Consider the following 16,219-nt stretch of genomic DNA (forward strand, 5'->3'; position numbering starts at 1 on the left):
CGATTGAAACTAGTGACAACAAAGTCTAGGGAAACTTGGGGTTTCCATGTCGCACCCTAGTGCCCGAGCCTGGGAAACCTGGGGTTTCCATGTCGTGCCACGACCGAAACTGGTGGCACCCAAGTCTGGGGAAACTTGGGGTTTCCATGTCCCACCATTGATGGAACCACTGGTTTCCACATTTTATGGCACGATGGAAACGCGGGGTTTTCAACAATGCCCTAATGTGAGGAACTTGGGGTTTCCATGACGATGCAAACTAGCTCGCAAGTCTGGGGAACTTGGGGTGTTTCGAACCACTGCCCAAGTCTGGGGAACTTGCAGTTTCCATGTTACGACGTGGCCAGAACCACTGATAGAAACCACCCAATTTTGGGAAACCTGGGGTTTCCATGTCATGACATATTCTGAATCACCCGAGAGTCTGTAGAACTTCAGATTTCCATGTCGTGGGGTGAAAAAATGCCACCAAAGTCCGAGGAAATTGGGGTGTCCATTTCGCGGCGTGATGGAAAGTGATACCCAAGTTAGTAGACACACGGGGTTTCCATTTCATGTCACAACAAAAATTTCTACTCAATTCTGGGAAACGCGGGGTTCCCATGTCGCTTGCGCCACAGCTAAAACTACAGCCGAGTCTAGGGAGCTTCTAGTTTCCATGTCATCGCGTGACAGGGAATGACTGCCCAAGTTTGGGGAGCTTCAGGTTTCCATGACATCGTGTGACAGGAAACGACCACCCAAGTCTACCAAACATGGGGCTTTCCATTCCGTGGTAGAAACCACCCAATTATGGGAAACTTAAGGTCTCCATGTCCCGCCACGATAGAAACCGCAACCTTGGTGCAGGGATCTTAGGTTTCCATGCCATGGAACGATAGAGAACCACCCAAGCCTATAGATCCTAGGGGCTTCTGTTTCATGGCATGAGGGAAACAACCTAATTTTGGGAACCTCTGGGGTCTTAATATCCTACCCAGGCGAAAACGATGGCCCTGGTCCAGAGAACTTGGGTTTCCATGTCACAACATGACCAAAATCGTCCAAGTTTATGGAACTCATGGTTTCCATGTTGTGGAACAATGAAGAACCGCCCAAGTCTTGCGAACTCAGGTTTCTATTTTATGGCGGGGTGGAAACCGCTTGCCTGGTCTATCTTTGGAACTTGGGGTTCCATGCCTCATTGTGACAGTAGCCATCCAAGTGTGGAGAAAGTGGGGTTTCCCAACCCTGCCATAATGACAGCTACCCAAGTGCGTGAATTCTAGGGTTTCCATTTCCCATCGTGCTAGAAACCTCTACCATATATGGGGGCGGCCCTAGGGTGTCAAGTATTTGAGTCAGGACTGCTTGAGAGAGTCGAAAGACTGAACCCATAGTACGGGCACCCACATTTGGTTATATGCGACTCGGGTGAGTGTTCAATTATATGTGAAGACTTGGCATGGTATTCGCTTATGCGCGACAGTGATGGGTGCATTCATAGCGGGCACACCATGTTGGGCAGGGCACACACCCCTCGATACATGCACGATGGGAGAGTCACTGGCAGAAGGTGCACGAACGACCCTTGTTGGGTGCCCGGATGAAAGAGGTGACCATGTGCAGACGAGTTAGAATGCGGGTAGGTGTGCAACGTGCAGCGCGGGTGTAATCTTCTAAGTGTTGGAGTTGACCCATGGGTGTGACGATGCACATGAAGAGACGCAGCAGTTAGTTGGAATGGGGTGTGTCGAGGTTATGTGGCAGGTCAGTCGAGCATGCATGTTGATGGAGGTTACCCTTGTTATCCTCCAGAGACAAGACCCTTGGGTGAAAGGATGCATATAAGTAAGGAGGATGGCGTTCGATGAAGGCACATCAAACTTAGATTTCCACCTCGCAAAACAAGTGTGAAGGAAGGTGTTGGGCGAAAACAGAAGGAAGAGAAGGATGCAGGTAAGAGGGCTACACCGGCGGGAAGATTACAATGGGTAGGTCAAACTTGGTAGTATGGAAAGTCAGAGCAGGGCGGGTTACCGAACATGCAGGTAGGCCGCATTGCGTGTGGGACATGCATCCTCACTATGGACCACACCGATGGGTAGAGTTTGGGCGCCACAGAATGGAAAGTTGGGCAGGCAGGTTCATAGTTCAGGTGTGGAGTTGTGTCATGTAGGGAGTGAGCAGTGCAACATGACCACATGACACGACGGGTTGAAAGAATAATTGAAGAAGATGAATTGATGGTAAGTTATTTTTGATAAATTTTTAAGAACACTTATTGGAAAATTGACTGAGTGTTGAAGTAGGCACAGACCATGTACTCAAGTATTGGTAAAAGGAAAAAGTACTGTGGTGTCATGGCTGCTTATGTGTGGTTGAAATACTACCACTAGGATAGGAGTGTGACATGGAGTCTCCCAGTCCCTCCTCGACAAAATTTTCCAAATTGCGGGGAACCCGAGGATTCCATGTCCTGCCTTGTCAAAAGCCTCCCAAGTGCGGGAAATTTTGGGTTTCCATGTCTCCTCACGATAGAAATCACCCCAGGTGTAGTAAACTTGGTGTACATCGAATCTGCAACCTCACATCAAGAAAAAGGCTCGGTTGGTCAAGAGAATGAAGGTTTCTTCATTGGTAAAGGATCTCACTAAGGATCAAATGTTGGAGTCTCTTCTAGAGCTAGTCGACCAAGGACTATCAAAAGTTGAAAGGACACAGTGCCAGGGAACAAAGTGCCAAAGAAAGAAAGTGCAGAGAGGAGAAAGGACTTGACTTATGATTGGAGGATATTCTTGTCAAGGGTCTATGGCTTCGTAATTACCAATAAGAAGCTTCAATAAGAGAAATTTAGGAAATGGTTTTCCTCTCTGAGAGAGAGATGTTTTTCCCTGGCAGAGAGCCAACATCTTGTGTTCTTGTTCTTATGTTTTTGGCACCAGTTTGATGAAGTAAACACACATGCATTAATAATAAGAGAAGAAGATTAAGATAACAAGATAAATTGCAAAAGAGGTTCACAAATTGTTATCAAGTCTAGAAGAATCCTGCTATACCTCATTTCCCCAGATTCTTCAACGTGGTATTGGAGCTAAGGTGACACATCAAGGAAATGGAATCTCAAGAACATACGCAAGGTTGAAGCATCAAGCCAAGAAGTCTCAACCACATCAAGGACAAGAAGGTCTACCATCTATCATTCATCATGGAATACTACAAAGCAAGAAGAAACACCTTGTATAGAGGCACCTACAAGAAGAACAAATCAAAGAGGGACCTACATCAAGCTACACCATCTTGAAAAATGAAAGGCACTACAAGTGAAGTCATCAAGCAAGTCCATTTGAAGGAAGAAACTTGAATAACATCAAGATCTAAGGAAGGCAAGCCATCAAATCTTCAAGAAGAAAGCAAGTTCACTACATCTCAAACTCTATCAAGTAAGTATATGTCCCCTTCTGAGTATACCTCAATTCCTTTTTTCAAGGAAAGTAACAAATTGGTTGGGACCACTACATGTCCAAAATCCAATGATTTGGATGCCAAGAATATGGATGCTACAAAAGGGGTTATTCTAAACTTAAGAAGGACAACAACAACAAGAGAAAAATGGAAGAAGCTCATGTAACTCAAGAAGTGAAAGAAGATGACAAAAAGCAAAAGAAGGAGGATCCTCCCATGACTAAGTCAACCTCTTTGCTTAAAGTCTTATTTCAAAGTTTTGAGTAGTATGGGAGCATATAGAAATAGAACAGATTTCATGGTTAAAGATATATTCTAGAATATAGGAGCATGGTGTAGATATAGCTCAAGATATTCACATAGAAGGAGCATACCTATTATAGGGTCTCATCCACAATGAAAAAATGATTGATCATGATCAAAATTCTTAGAAGGCCTCCATCATCAAAGGAAGAAACATTTGCAAGGTAAGGGTCTTCAAGATCCTCTGATAGAATCTTCAAAATAAGGTTCGTACATAAGGGGGTAGATGTCTCATTGGGAGTCCCATTTATGGGATTCAAGAAAGGATGATATACGGGCAAGAGCAGATTAAGCAAGAAAGGCTACAACAATCAAGAAGAACTATCAAATAAGACTGAGATGATAAAAGAATAATCAAGATGAGGTATGTATGCATCAAAGTTTAAGTCATGTCATCATATATATTGGGTCATGGGAAAAGTTCTAGAATCATGATCAAGAATAAAAGGATCTCTTTCGCCAATGATATGCTCGGAGGCATGTACTACAATGGAGTAAAGTTCAACATGAAGAAGTGCTCTCATAAGGAGTATAATGAGATTTACTAATCTATCCAAGAAGAAGCAAATGAAGAAAGATCTCAAGCATGCAAAGAACATCGTGGTCACAAAGAATAACTATTTGACAAGATTCCTCAACATCTCTAGAAAGAAGGCATGGAAACTCTGACAAAGGAAGAAAAAGATCAAAGGACCCTTGACACCTACGAAGGCCTTGGAGATAGTAAGGTGAAGATAATTGATTCAACTCTACAAAAATGTCATGATGAAGAGGCCATCCAACAAAAGCACCATTTGATGTTGAACCAATATCATGATGAAGTCATGAAGGACCACTAAATCAAAGTATGGGAACAGGCAAGTAAAACTAAGCATCCATGTGATAAGTATTATGAAGGATAGAAAAGATGACAAAGGAGTAGCTAGATGAAAAAAAGGACCTGATATATATCAAGAAGGCCACTTTCCACGAAGGGAGCAATGACATGACAAACCAGGAGGGAAAGTGATCGATGGCTAGTACCCTGCCAAGAAGAAGTTCAAATAAATACTTCTTGACATCGAAGGAAAGAAGGAGATCAAGTAGCTAAAGAACCCATGATGAAGACGTTGTTGATGAATGGAAAAGTCCCTAGCTTAGAGGGAGTTCTAACAAGTTCCCAACTACAAAGGAGCTTGGGCAAGTTCCTTTTCAAAGGAAACTTGGGCATGTCTTCCTCAATCAAGGGGAAGAGATAGACACAACATTCTTGTCTTCACATGGCAAGAAAGAATGGGAGGATTGGGTAATCATCTAGCATTTGATGCTCTTTGAGGATGTGTAGGGCATCCAAGACAAGAGTAGACAAGAGGAGCGATATTCTATGAGGGCTGGGAACCCAAGACAAGAATTTTCCTAGAAGGTCATACTCAGGAACACCTGGGTGGGTACGTACCTTGAGAGACAATGGCTAAGGTGTTCATAAACCATTGGCCTCGCCAACATTGTGCTCTAATATTATGAGAGATAAAGCTATTAGTCAAGGCCTTGCTATGAACAATGTTGGCTAATATGATGCTATAACAAATGGGTTTCCAATCCGATTTCTCTTATGTGAATTATTCAAGATTGAAAAATAGCCAAACACCTTATAATGATTTATGAATACCTCCCTAGTTAAGAGGGGGTGTTGAAGAAAGTGTATCTGGGTTCGATCTTCATAAATGTACTTTTGATATTTTTATTGATTCAAGAAAAGAAATATATATATATATATATTTATATATATATATATATATATTTATTTATTTATTTATTTATCATTGAGTTTCTTGCTCATTGAAATAGGCCTAGCACATGTTAAAGTGTTATAGGTGAGTCAAAGAGTCAAAAGAAAATGTTGAATACCTTAAGGGCATGTTACACCAGGTATATTTATGTATTAGAGTCAAAGATATTCCTACCCTCGTGCCTTCGTTTGGGTTGTGCGCCCATTCAAACCCAAAATTTTGTTCGGGCGGGCCAGGTCGTGCCATGTCGTGCCATGTGTGGGTGCCCGAGCACACATGGCCGTGCCGAAAATGCTAAGTCGTGCCCGCCCATGTGTCTTCTGCATGTTCGTGTGGCCTGTTTGCCCGATTCTCCCGCATGCCTTTGTTTGGGTCGTGCACCCATGGAAACACCAAATTTCATTCGGGCAGGTCAGATCAGCTCACCAGGGCGAGTCGGGTCGTGTCGAACCGTGTGTGGGTGCCCGAGCACACGTGGCCATGCCAAAAATTCTAAGTCGTCACTGCCTGTGTGTCTTCTACATGTTTGTGCGGCCCATTTGGCTGACGCTCCCTCATGCCTTCGTTCAGGTCGTCCACCCATGGAAACCCAAATTTCATTCGGGCCATGCACACATGGAAACTCCAAATTTCATTCGGGTGGGTCAGGGCATGTCATGTGTGGGTGCCTATGCAATCGCGTTCTGGCGAGTCAGGTCAGGTCGTGCCATGCCATGTGTGGGTGATCGAGAACATGTGGTCATGCAAAAAAATTCTAAGACGTGACTTCCCGTGTGCCTTCTGCACATTTGTGCAACCCATTTGCTCGATGCTCCCTCGTGCCTTCGTTTGGGTCGTGCACCCATGGAAATCCCAAATTTTGTTCGGGCGGGTTAGGTCATGCCATGCATGGGTGCTCGGGCACACATGGCAGTGCCAAAAATGCTAAGTCGTGACCCCCCATGTGCCTTCTACATGTTCGTGCGGCTCGTTTTCCCGACGCTCCCTTGTGCCTTCATTCGGGTCGTGCACCCATGGAAACCCCAAATTTCGTTCGGGTTGTGCACCCATGGAAACCCCAAATTTTGTTCAGGTTGGGTCATGTCATGTCGTGTGTGGGTGCCCCTACAAGCACATTTGGGTGGGTCGGGTCGGCTCTCCCAAGGCCAGTCAGGTCCTGTCGTGCCATGTGTGGGTGCCTAGGCACATGTGGCCATGCCAAAAATGCTAAGTCGTGACCGCCCGTGTGTCTTCTGCATGTTCGTACGGCCTATTTTCCTGACACTCCCTCGTGCTTTCATTCGAATTATGCACCCATGGAAACCCCAAATTTCATTCGAGTCATGCACCAATGAAAACCCCAAATTTTTTTCGGGTGGGTCAGGACGTGTCGTGTGTGGGTGCCTGTGCAAAGGCGTTGGGGTGGGTCAGGTCGAGTTGGATCATGTCGTGTCATGTGAGGGCACCCAGGGCCCATGTGGCTGTATCAAAAATGCTAAGTTGTGACCTAGGGTGGGCTTTGTGCATGTTTGTGTGGCCTGTTTTCCCAACTCTTCCTTGTGCCTTCATTTCGATCGTGTGTTGGAGCCCATGTAAACTCGTTCAGGTGGGTCGTTTGTCATATAAACTTGTTCGGGCAGGTCGTTTGCCCGTGTAAACTTGTTCAGGAGGGTAGTTTACCTGTGTAGACTCATTCGGGTGGGTCATTTGCTATGTAAACTCATTCGGTCGAGTCATTTGAGCCTGTACCAAAAATGCTAAGTTGTGACCCGGGGTGGGCTTTTTGCACGTTCGTACATCTCGTTTTCCCGGTCTCCCTTGTGCCTTTGTTTCGGTAGTGTGGGTGCCCATGTAAACTCATTCAGGCGGGTCATTTGAGGGTGTCCGTGTAAACTCATTTGGAAGGGTCATTTGAGGACATCCATGTAAACTCATTCGGGTGGGTCGTTCGAGGGTGTTCATGTAAACTCGTTCGGGCAGGACATTTGAGGGCATCTATGTAAACTCATTTAGGCAGGTTGTTTGAGGGAATCCATGTCAACTCATTCGAGTGGGTCATTTGATGGCATCTGTGTCAACTCATTCAAGTGGGTCATTTGAGGGCATCCGTGTCAACTCGTTCGGGAGGGTCGTTCGGGCAGGTCTTTTGAGGGCATCGATGTAAACTCGTTCGGGCGAGTCGTTCGAGGGCGTTCATGTAAACTCGTTCGGGTGGGTCATTTGAGGGCATCTGTGTAAACTCGTTTAGGCAGGTTGTTCGAGGGCATCTATGTCAACTCGGTCGAGCAAGTCGTTCAAGCAGGTTGTTTGAGGGTGCCTGTGTCAACTCGTTCGGGCGGGTCGTTCGAGTGAGTCGTTTGAGGGCATCCATGTAAACTTATTCAGGAAGGTCGTTCAGGCGGGTCAAGCAAGGGCATCTGTATAAACTTGTTTAGGCGGGTCGAGCGAGGGCGTTCGTGTAATCTCATTTGGGCGGGTCATTCAGTGTGAGGACGCACCCGACACACAAGCCCATATCAAAAATTCTAAGTTGTGACCCAGGGTGTGCTTTTTGCACATTCATGCAGCTCGTTTTCCCAGATCTCCCTTGTGCCTTCGTTTCGGTCATGTGGGTGCCCATGTAAAATCATTCAAGCAGGTCGTTTGAGGGCATCACTGTCAACTCATTCGGGTGTGTGAGGACCACGAGCTGCAGGGCGCGTGGATGGACAAACTGCAAAACAGTGGAAGGTCACGTGAAGTGGAAAATGCATTGTGTGATATGTTTGAAGTTTCCAAACATATATATCCATGTGGGCAGTCCTGGGGTGCAACAACCAATGGGCGAGATGACGGGTGAACCAACGAGCGGGCGGGGGGCCACACATTAAATGGGTGGGCCGACAATGATGAAACTTATTTAAGCCGACAGATGTATGTTGGATGGGCAGGCCAACTAGGCACTTGGACGTTGGGCGAATGAGTGTATAAGAAGGTGGATAAAGGATGGTGGAGAGCATCATTCTCACAACATAGTGTGAGCTAAGTGCGTGGATTGCGGTTGGATGCATGAGCACGGGCTGAACAAGTAGACAGTGCGGCGACTTGGTTGGCAAGTTTTTGGGTGAACGAAGATTGGCGTGGATAGACCACTGGGTAGACCGAACAGAGATTCAGGCGAACCATGGGTGGAAACGCTGAATGAAGGAATGACTGGGTTTAGCAAACGAGCGTGCGGATGGGTGACCTAGGTTGGGCGTCGGGTGAATGGTCATAGTGCGGCTGGGTGAAGTGCAATAAAGTAGGGTGTTCATGTGGTGGGTCGTGCAAGGTGTGCGAAGGGCATGCCCACCAAACAATGGGCAGATTGGATGGTTGGACGAGTTGGTAAACGAGTGAGGGTGACCCGTGGTTGGGTGTGCCAGGCGCCGAGTGGAAACGAAATGAAGTGTGGGTTGGTGAACAAAGGTGTGACGAGGACGTGCAAAGGGCACCCGAGGTGGGTGACATAGGCATGGGTGACTCATGCGGTGGTTGTTTGGAGGTGCCGATGAGCTAGGCAACCGAATTTTCCGAAGTTGTGAAAATTTGGCTGAGTGTAAATTTGGGGTTTCCTCCAAGATTTAACTTGTGATGTGAAAATTGAAGATTATATATATATTGTTTTGGGCAGACTCACATTGGAGAGTTGCCCCTCCCTTTATAATGTTGTGTAATTGTTCATGTTATTGCTGTTTATGAAGAATATTCATGGTTTTCATCGTGTATAAAGGATAAATTAATACTTGGTAATGAAAAATAAACTAAGTAAGAATGTTAGGCATAGTCCATGATCATAATTATTGGTGAAAATAAAGTGGTCAGTGGTTCTGCACCTCGCTATAGTGTGGTTGGAAGATTACCACCAATGTAGGGGCATGACAGGGTGGGTCGTTCAGGCAAGTCATTTGAGGGCATCCGTGTCAACTCCTTTGGGTGGGTCATTTGGGCGAGTCATTTGGGCAGGTCATTTGAGGGAGTTCGTGTAAACGCGTTTGGGCAAGTCGTTCAAGCGGGTCGTTTGAGGGTGTCTGTGTAAACTCGTTCGGGTGGGTCAGGTGAGGGAATTCATGTAAACTCGTTTGGGTGGGTCGGGCAAGGATGTCTGTGTAAACTCATTCGGTTGGGTTGTTTAGTGTGAGGGCCCGCCCGGGCACACGAACCTATATCAAAAATGCTAAGTTGTCACCTGGGGTGGGCTTTGTGCACATGCATGCAACTTGTTTTCACGACTCTCCCTTGTCCCTTGCTTTTAGTCGTGTGGGCGCCCATGTAAAATCGTTTGGGCAGGTCATTTGAGGGCACCTGTGTCAACTTGTTTGGGCGGGTTGTTCAGGAAGGTCGTTTGAGGGTGTTTGTGTAAACTCTTTCGGGTGGGTCGTTTGAGGGCGTCTGTGTAAACTCATTCGGGCGGGTCATTTGAGGGCATCGTTGTAAATATGTTAGGGCAGGTTGTTCGGGTCGAGTGAGGGTGTTCGTGTAAACTCGTTTGAGCAGGTCAGGCAAGGGCATCTATCTAAACTCGTTCGAGTGAGTTGGGTGAGGGTGTCTATGTAAACTCATTTGGTCAGGTCATTCAATATGAGGGCATGCCCAAGCACACGAGCCCGTATCAAAAATGCTAAGTTGTGACTCAGGGTGGGCTTTGTGCACATTCGTGTAGCTTTCTTTCCTGACTCTCCCTTATCCCTTCGTTTTGGTCATGTGGGTGCCCATGTAAAATCATTCTGGCGGGTCGTTTGAGGGCATCTGTATCAACTTGTTCGGGTGGGTCATTCGGTGGGTCGTTTGAGGGTGTCTGTGTAAACTTGTTCAGGTGGGTCATTTGGGCAGGTCGTGCTAGGGTGTTTGTGTAAACTCATTCACGTGGTTTGGGCAAGGGGGTCTGTGTAAACTTGTTCGGACGGGTCAGGCGAGGGCGTCCATGTAAACACATTCAGTCAGGTCATTTAGTGTCAGCGCACGCCCTGGCACACGAGCCCGTATCAAAAATGCTAAGTTGTGACCTGGGGTGGGAGTTTTTGCACTTTCATGCAGCTCGTTTGCTCGGCTCTCCCTTGTCCCTTTGTTTTATTCATGTGGGCACCCATGTAAACTTGTTCAAGCAGGTTGTTTGAGGGCATCTGTGTCAACTCCTTTGGGCGAGTTGTTCGGGTTGGGCGTTTGAGCGCGTCCATGTAAACTCGTTCAGGTTGGTTGTTCAAGCGGGTCAGCGAGGGCCTCTGTGTAAACTCATTCAGGAGGGTCGAGTGAGGGTGTTTATAAACTCATTCGGTTGGGTCATTCAGTGTGAGGGTGCACCCGAGCACACGATCCCGTATAAAAAATGCTAAGTTGTGACACGGGGTGGGCTTTGTGCACATTCGTGTAGCTCATTTGTGCAACTCTCTCTTATGCCTTTGTTTCGGTCATGTGGGTGCCCATGTTAACTCATTCGGGTGGGTCATTTGATGGCATCTGTCTCAACTTGTTTGGGAGGGTCATTCGAGTGGTTCTTTTGAGGGCGCCCGTGTCAACTCGTTCGGGTGGGTCAGGCGAGGGCGTCCATGTAAACTCATTCGGGTGGGTTGGGTGGGTCGGGCAAGGGCATTCATGTAAACTCGTTCAGGTGGGTTGTTGAGTGTGAGGGCACACCTGAGCACACAAGCCCGTATCAAAAATGTTAAGTTTCGACCTGGGGTGGGCTTTATGCACGTTCATTCACCTCATTTTGCCAGCTCTCCCTTGTGTCTTCGTTTCGATCGTGTGGGCACCCATGTAAACTCATTTAGGCAGGTCGTTTAAGGGCGTCCATGTCAACTCGTTCGAGCGGGTCGTTTGAGGGCGTCCGTGTAAACTCATTTGGGCAGGTCGATTGGGTGGGTCGTTTGAGGGTGTCCATGTAAACTCATTTAGGCGAGTTGGGTGAGGGCGTCCATGTAAATTTGTTCAGGAATGTCACGCCCCTACACTAGCTGTAATCTTCCAACTGCACTATAGTGAGGTGCAACACCACCGAACACTTTCTTTTCACCAATACTTATGTTCATGGACTACACCTAACCATTCAAACTTAGTTTATTTTTCGTTACCAAGTATTATCTTTATCCTTTACATAGATGAAAACCCATACATATTCATCATCAACAACAATTAACACATATTCAATTGTACAAAAGTATAAAGGGAGGGGAAACTCCCTACAATATGAGTCTTCCTGAATCAATATATATAATCTTCACTTTTATAAAGTACAAGTTAAATCTTGGGAAACCGAAAATTTACACAGCCAAATTTCCAACTTCGGCAAACTCAGTTGCCCAGTTTCTCGGCAGCTCTACACGGTCACCGCATGACTCACCAACCCTTCGTTCACCTCGTCACATGTCTTCACCTGACTGACTCTCCATTAGTCCAACAAGCACCCAAATCATGCTATCCTACCCGACCTCCATTCGGTGGACCGCACGCAGTCCCACCTGCCCAACTCTCGTTCACGACCTTCGGCTCCAACTTTCATTTTGATGTGCACGGTGTGCCCTCACCTGGCTGCTCGTCCGCACATTCACCTGAACCTTCACACAACTCACTCGAGTCGCCTTCGTACGACTCACCCGAGTCTACCCAAACACCTTCACCCGAACTCGTTCACCTGAACAACTTCACCGAAGTCGCCGCACGACTTCACTCCGGTCACCACACAACTTCACCTTGGTTGCCACATGACTTCAATTGGCTCGCCAAAATGACCTCACCTGGGTCGCCCGACAACCTCACTCGACTCGCCTGAATGACTTCGCTCGGGTCGCCCGACGACCTCACCCGGTTCGCCTGAATGACTTCACCAAGGTCGCCCGACGACCTCAACCAGCTCGCCCAAACGACCTCACCCGGTTTGCCCGAATGACCTCGCTCAAGTTTCCTACCCGACAATCTCACCCGAGTTATGCATGAATGACCTCGCCTGATTTTTTCCTGAATGACCTCGCTCGAGTTATGCCTGAATGAGCTCGCCCGATTTCTGCTTGAACGACCTCACCTGAGTTTTCTGCACGAGTTTCCTGCATGCGTTTTTCAGCGGAGTTTCTCACCTGAGTTTCTCACTTGAGTTTTTCACCCGACTTTTCTACATGAGATTTTCACTCAAGTTCTACCTGTCATGTGGGCTCATCCACAACCGCAGAACTCCTTGATCAAACTTGTGTTGGCCGAATGATTGATGGCTCATCTCCACAAATGCTCCACCAATATATACGGGTGGGTGGTGGGTCATGTCACCCGGCCGACCCATGTCCAACGGCCAAGCCGAATCATTTAACATGTTGCCTTCAACCAAGTGGAGGGTTGGCTTGCCCAACTCATGGGATCACCCTCTCAACTCACCCAACGTCATATAAACTCACCTATTGGTTGTTTTACTTCACATTTCACATGAGCTCCTGGCCCGTCCTTCGCACAGTGAAGGTGACCCGGACCGCAGGTCCTTACAGGGCGGGTCCGGTGAGGACATTCATGTAAACTCATTGAGTCGGGTCGTTCAGTGTGAGGGCACACCCGGGCACATTAGCCTGTATAAAAAATTCTAAGTTGTGACCCAGGTGGGCTTTGTGCACGTTCGTATAGCTCGTTTTCCCAACTCTCCCTTGTCCCTTCGTTTCGCTCGTGTGGGTGCCCATGTAAACTTGTTCATCGGGTTGTTTGAGGGCATCCGTGTCAACTCGTTCGGGCAAGTCATTTGAGAGCATCCGTGTAAACTCGTTCGGGCGGGTCATTTGTAAACTCATTTGGGTGGGTCATTTGAGGGCATCCGTGTAAACACATTTGGGCGGGTCATTTGTAAACTCATTCAAGTGGGTCGTTCTGGTGGATCATTTGAGGGCGTCCATGTAAACTCATTTGGGCAGGTCATTTGAGAGCATCTGTGTAAACTCATTAGGGTGGGTCTATCAGGTCATGAAAGGGTGTTTGTGTAAACTCGTTTGGGTGGGTTGGGCGAGGGTGTTCATGTAAAATTATTCGGGTGGGTCTGGTGAGGGTGTTCATGTAAACTCATTCAGTCAGGTCGTTCAGTGTGGGGCCATGCCCTGGGACACGAACTTGTATAAAAAATGCTAAGTTGTGACCCAGGGTGGGCTTTGTACACATTCATGTAGCTCATTTTCCTGGCTCTCCCTTGTCCCTTCTTTTCAGTCGTGTGGGTGCCCATGTAAAATCGTTCGAGCGGGTCATTTGAGGGTGTCCATGTCAACTCGTTCGGGCGGGTCTTTTGAGGGTGTCTGTGTAAACTAATTTGGGCGAGTTGAGCAAGGGCATATGTGTAAACTCATTCGGGTGGGTCGGGCGAGGGTGTCTGTGTAAACTTGTTCGGTCAGGTCGTTCAGTATTACGGCGCACCCAGGCACACGAGCCCGTATAAAAAATGCTAAGTTGTGACTCGGGGTGGGCTTTGTGCACGTTCATGTAGCTTGTTTACCCGACTCTCCCTTGTCCCTTTGTTTTGGTCATGTTGGTGCCCATGTAAACTTGTTTGGGCGGGTCATTTGAGGGCGTCCGTGTCAACTCATTTGGGTGAGTCGTTTGGGCGGGTCATTTGAGTGTGTCCTTGTAAACTCATTCGGGCGGGTCGGGTGAGGGTGTTCATGTAAACGCGTTCGAGTGGGTTGGGTAAGGGCATCCGTGTAAACTTGTTCAATATGAGGGCGCACCATGGCACACGAGCCTGTATCAGAAATGATAAGTGTTGACCCAGGGTGGGCTTTGTGCACATTCATGCAACTCATTTTCCCAACTCTCCCTTGTCCCTTCGTTTTAGTCATGTGGGAGTCCATGTAAACTCGTTCGGGCGAGTCGTTTGAGGATGTCCGTGTCAACTCGTTCGGGCGGGTAATTTTAGGGTGTCCGTGTAAACTCGTTCGGGTGGGTCGACCGAGGGCATCCATGTAAACTTGTTCAGGCGTGTTGGGTGAGGGTGTCCATGTAAACTTGTTCGATCGGGTCATTTAGTGTGAGGGCGCACCCGGGCACACGAGCCCGTATAAAAAATGCTAAGTTGTGTCTCGGGGTGGGCTTTGTGCACGTTCATGCAGCTCATTTTTCCAGCTCTCCCTTGTGCCTTCGTTTCGGTCATGTGGGCACCCATGTAAACTCGTAGGGGAGGGTTGTTTGAGGGTGTCTGTGTCAACTCACTCAACCAGTTCATTTGAGGGTGTCCGTTTAAACTCGTTCGGGTAGGTCATTCGGGCAGGTTGGGCGAGGGCATTTGTGTAAACTCATTTGGTCGGGTCGGGCGAGGGTGTTTGTGTAAACTCATTTGGTCAAGTGGCTCAGCGTGAGGGCACACCCAAGCACATGAGCCCGTATCAAAAATACTATGTTGTGACCTAGGGTGGGCTTTGTGCATGTTCGTGCAGCTTATTTTTCCGACTCTCCCTTGTGCCTTTGTTTTGGTCGTGTGGGTGCCCATGTTAACTTGTTTGGGTAGGTCATTTGAGGGTGACCGTGTCAACTCATTTGGGCGGGTTGTTCGAGGGCGTCCGTGTAAACTTGTTTGGGTGGGTAGTTTGAGGGCATCCGTGTAAACTTGTTTGGGCGGGTCATTTGGGTGGGGCGAGAGAGGGCGTCCATGTAAACTCATTCAGGTGGGTCGAGTGAGGGTGTCCATGTAAACTCGTTCAGTGTTAGTGTGAGGGCACGCCCAGGGATGCGAGCCCATATCAAAAATCCTAAGTTGTGACCCAGGGTGGGCTTTGTGCACATTCGTGTAGCTCGTTTGCCCGACTCTCCCTTGCCCTTTCATTTCGGTCATGTGGGCGCCCATGTAAACTCATTCGAACGGGTCGTTTGAGGGCGTCCATGTCAATTCGTTCGAGCAGGTCATTCGGGCAGGTCGGGTGAGGGAATCCATGTAAACTCATTCAGGTGGGTTGGCCGAGGGTGTCCTTGTAAACTCTTTCAGTAGGGTCATTTAGTGTCAGCGTGCACCCGAACACATGAACCCATATCAAAAATTCTAAGTTGTGACCTAGGGTGGGCTTTGTGCACATTCGTGTAGCTCATTTGCCTGACTCTCCCTTGTGCCTTCGTTTTGGTCATGTTGGTGCCCATGTAAACTCATTCGGGTGGGTTGTTTGAGGGAGTCCATGTCAACTCAATTGAGTGGGTCGTTTGACAGTGTCTGTGTAAACTCGTTCGAGCGGGTCGTTTGAGGGTTTCCTTTTAAACTCATTCAGGTGGGTTGAGCAAAGGCATACATGTAAATTTGTTTGGGCGGGTCGGGCAAGAGCATCCATGTAAACTCATTCGGGTGAGTTGGGCGGGTCAGGTGAGGGAATCCTTGTAAACTTGTTCGATCAGGTTGTTCAATGTTAAGTCACACCCGGGCACACGAGCCTGTATCAAAAATTCTAAGTTGTGACCTGGGGTGAGCTTTTTGCACATTCGTGTAGCTCGTTTACCCGAATCTACCTTGTGCCTTCATTTCAGTCATGTGTGGGCGTCCATGTAAACTCATTTGGGCTGGTCATTTAAGGGTGCCCACATAAACTCATTCGGGTGGGTCATTTGAGGTTGTTCGTGTAAACTCATTCGAGTGGGTTTTTTTTGGGCGGTTATGTAAATTCCTTCGGGCGAGTTGTTTGAGGGCACCTGTGTTAACTCATTCGGGTGGGTCGTTTGAGGGTGCCCGTGTAAACAAGTTTAGGTGGGTCATTCAAGTAAACTTGTTCGGG

This window comes from Pinus tabuliformis, chromosome 4_2, assembly GCF_031772625.1.
Source record: "Pinus tabuliformis cultivar Carrire ecotype Pingquan chromosome 4_2, CPIR1, whole genome shotgun sequence".
Lineage (NCBI taxonomy): Eukaryota > Viridiplantae > Streptophyta > Pinopsida > Pinales > Pinaceae > Pinus > Pinus tabuliformis.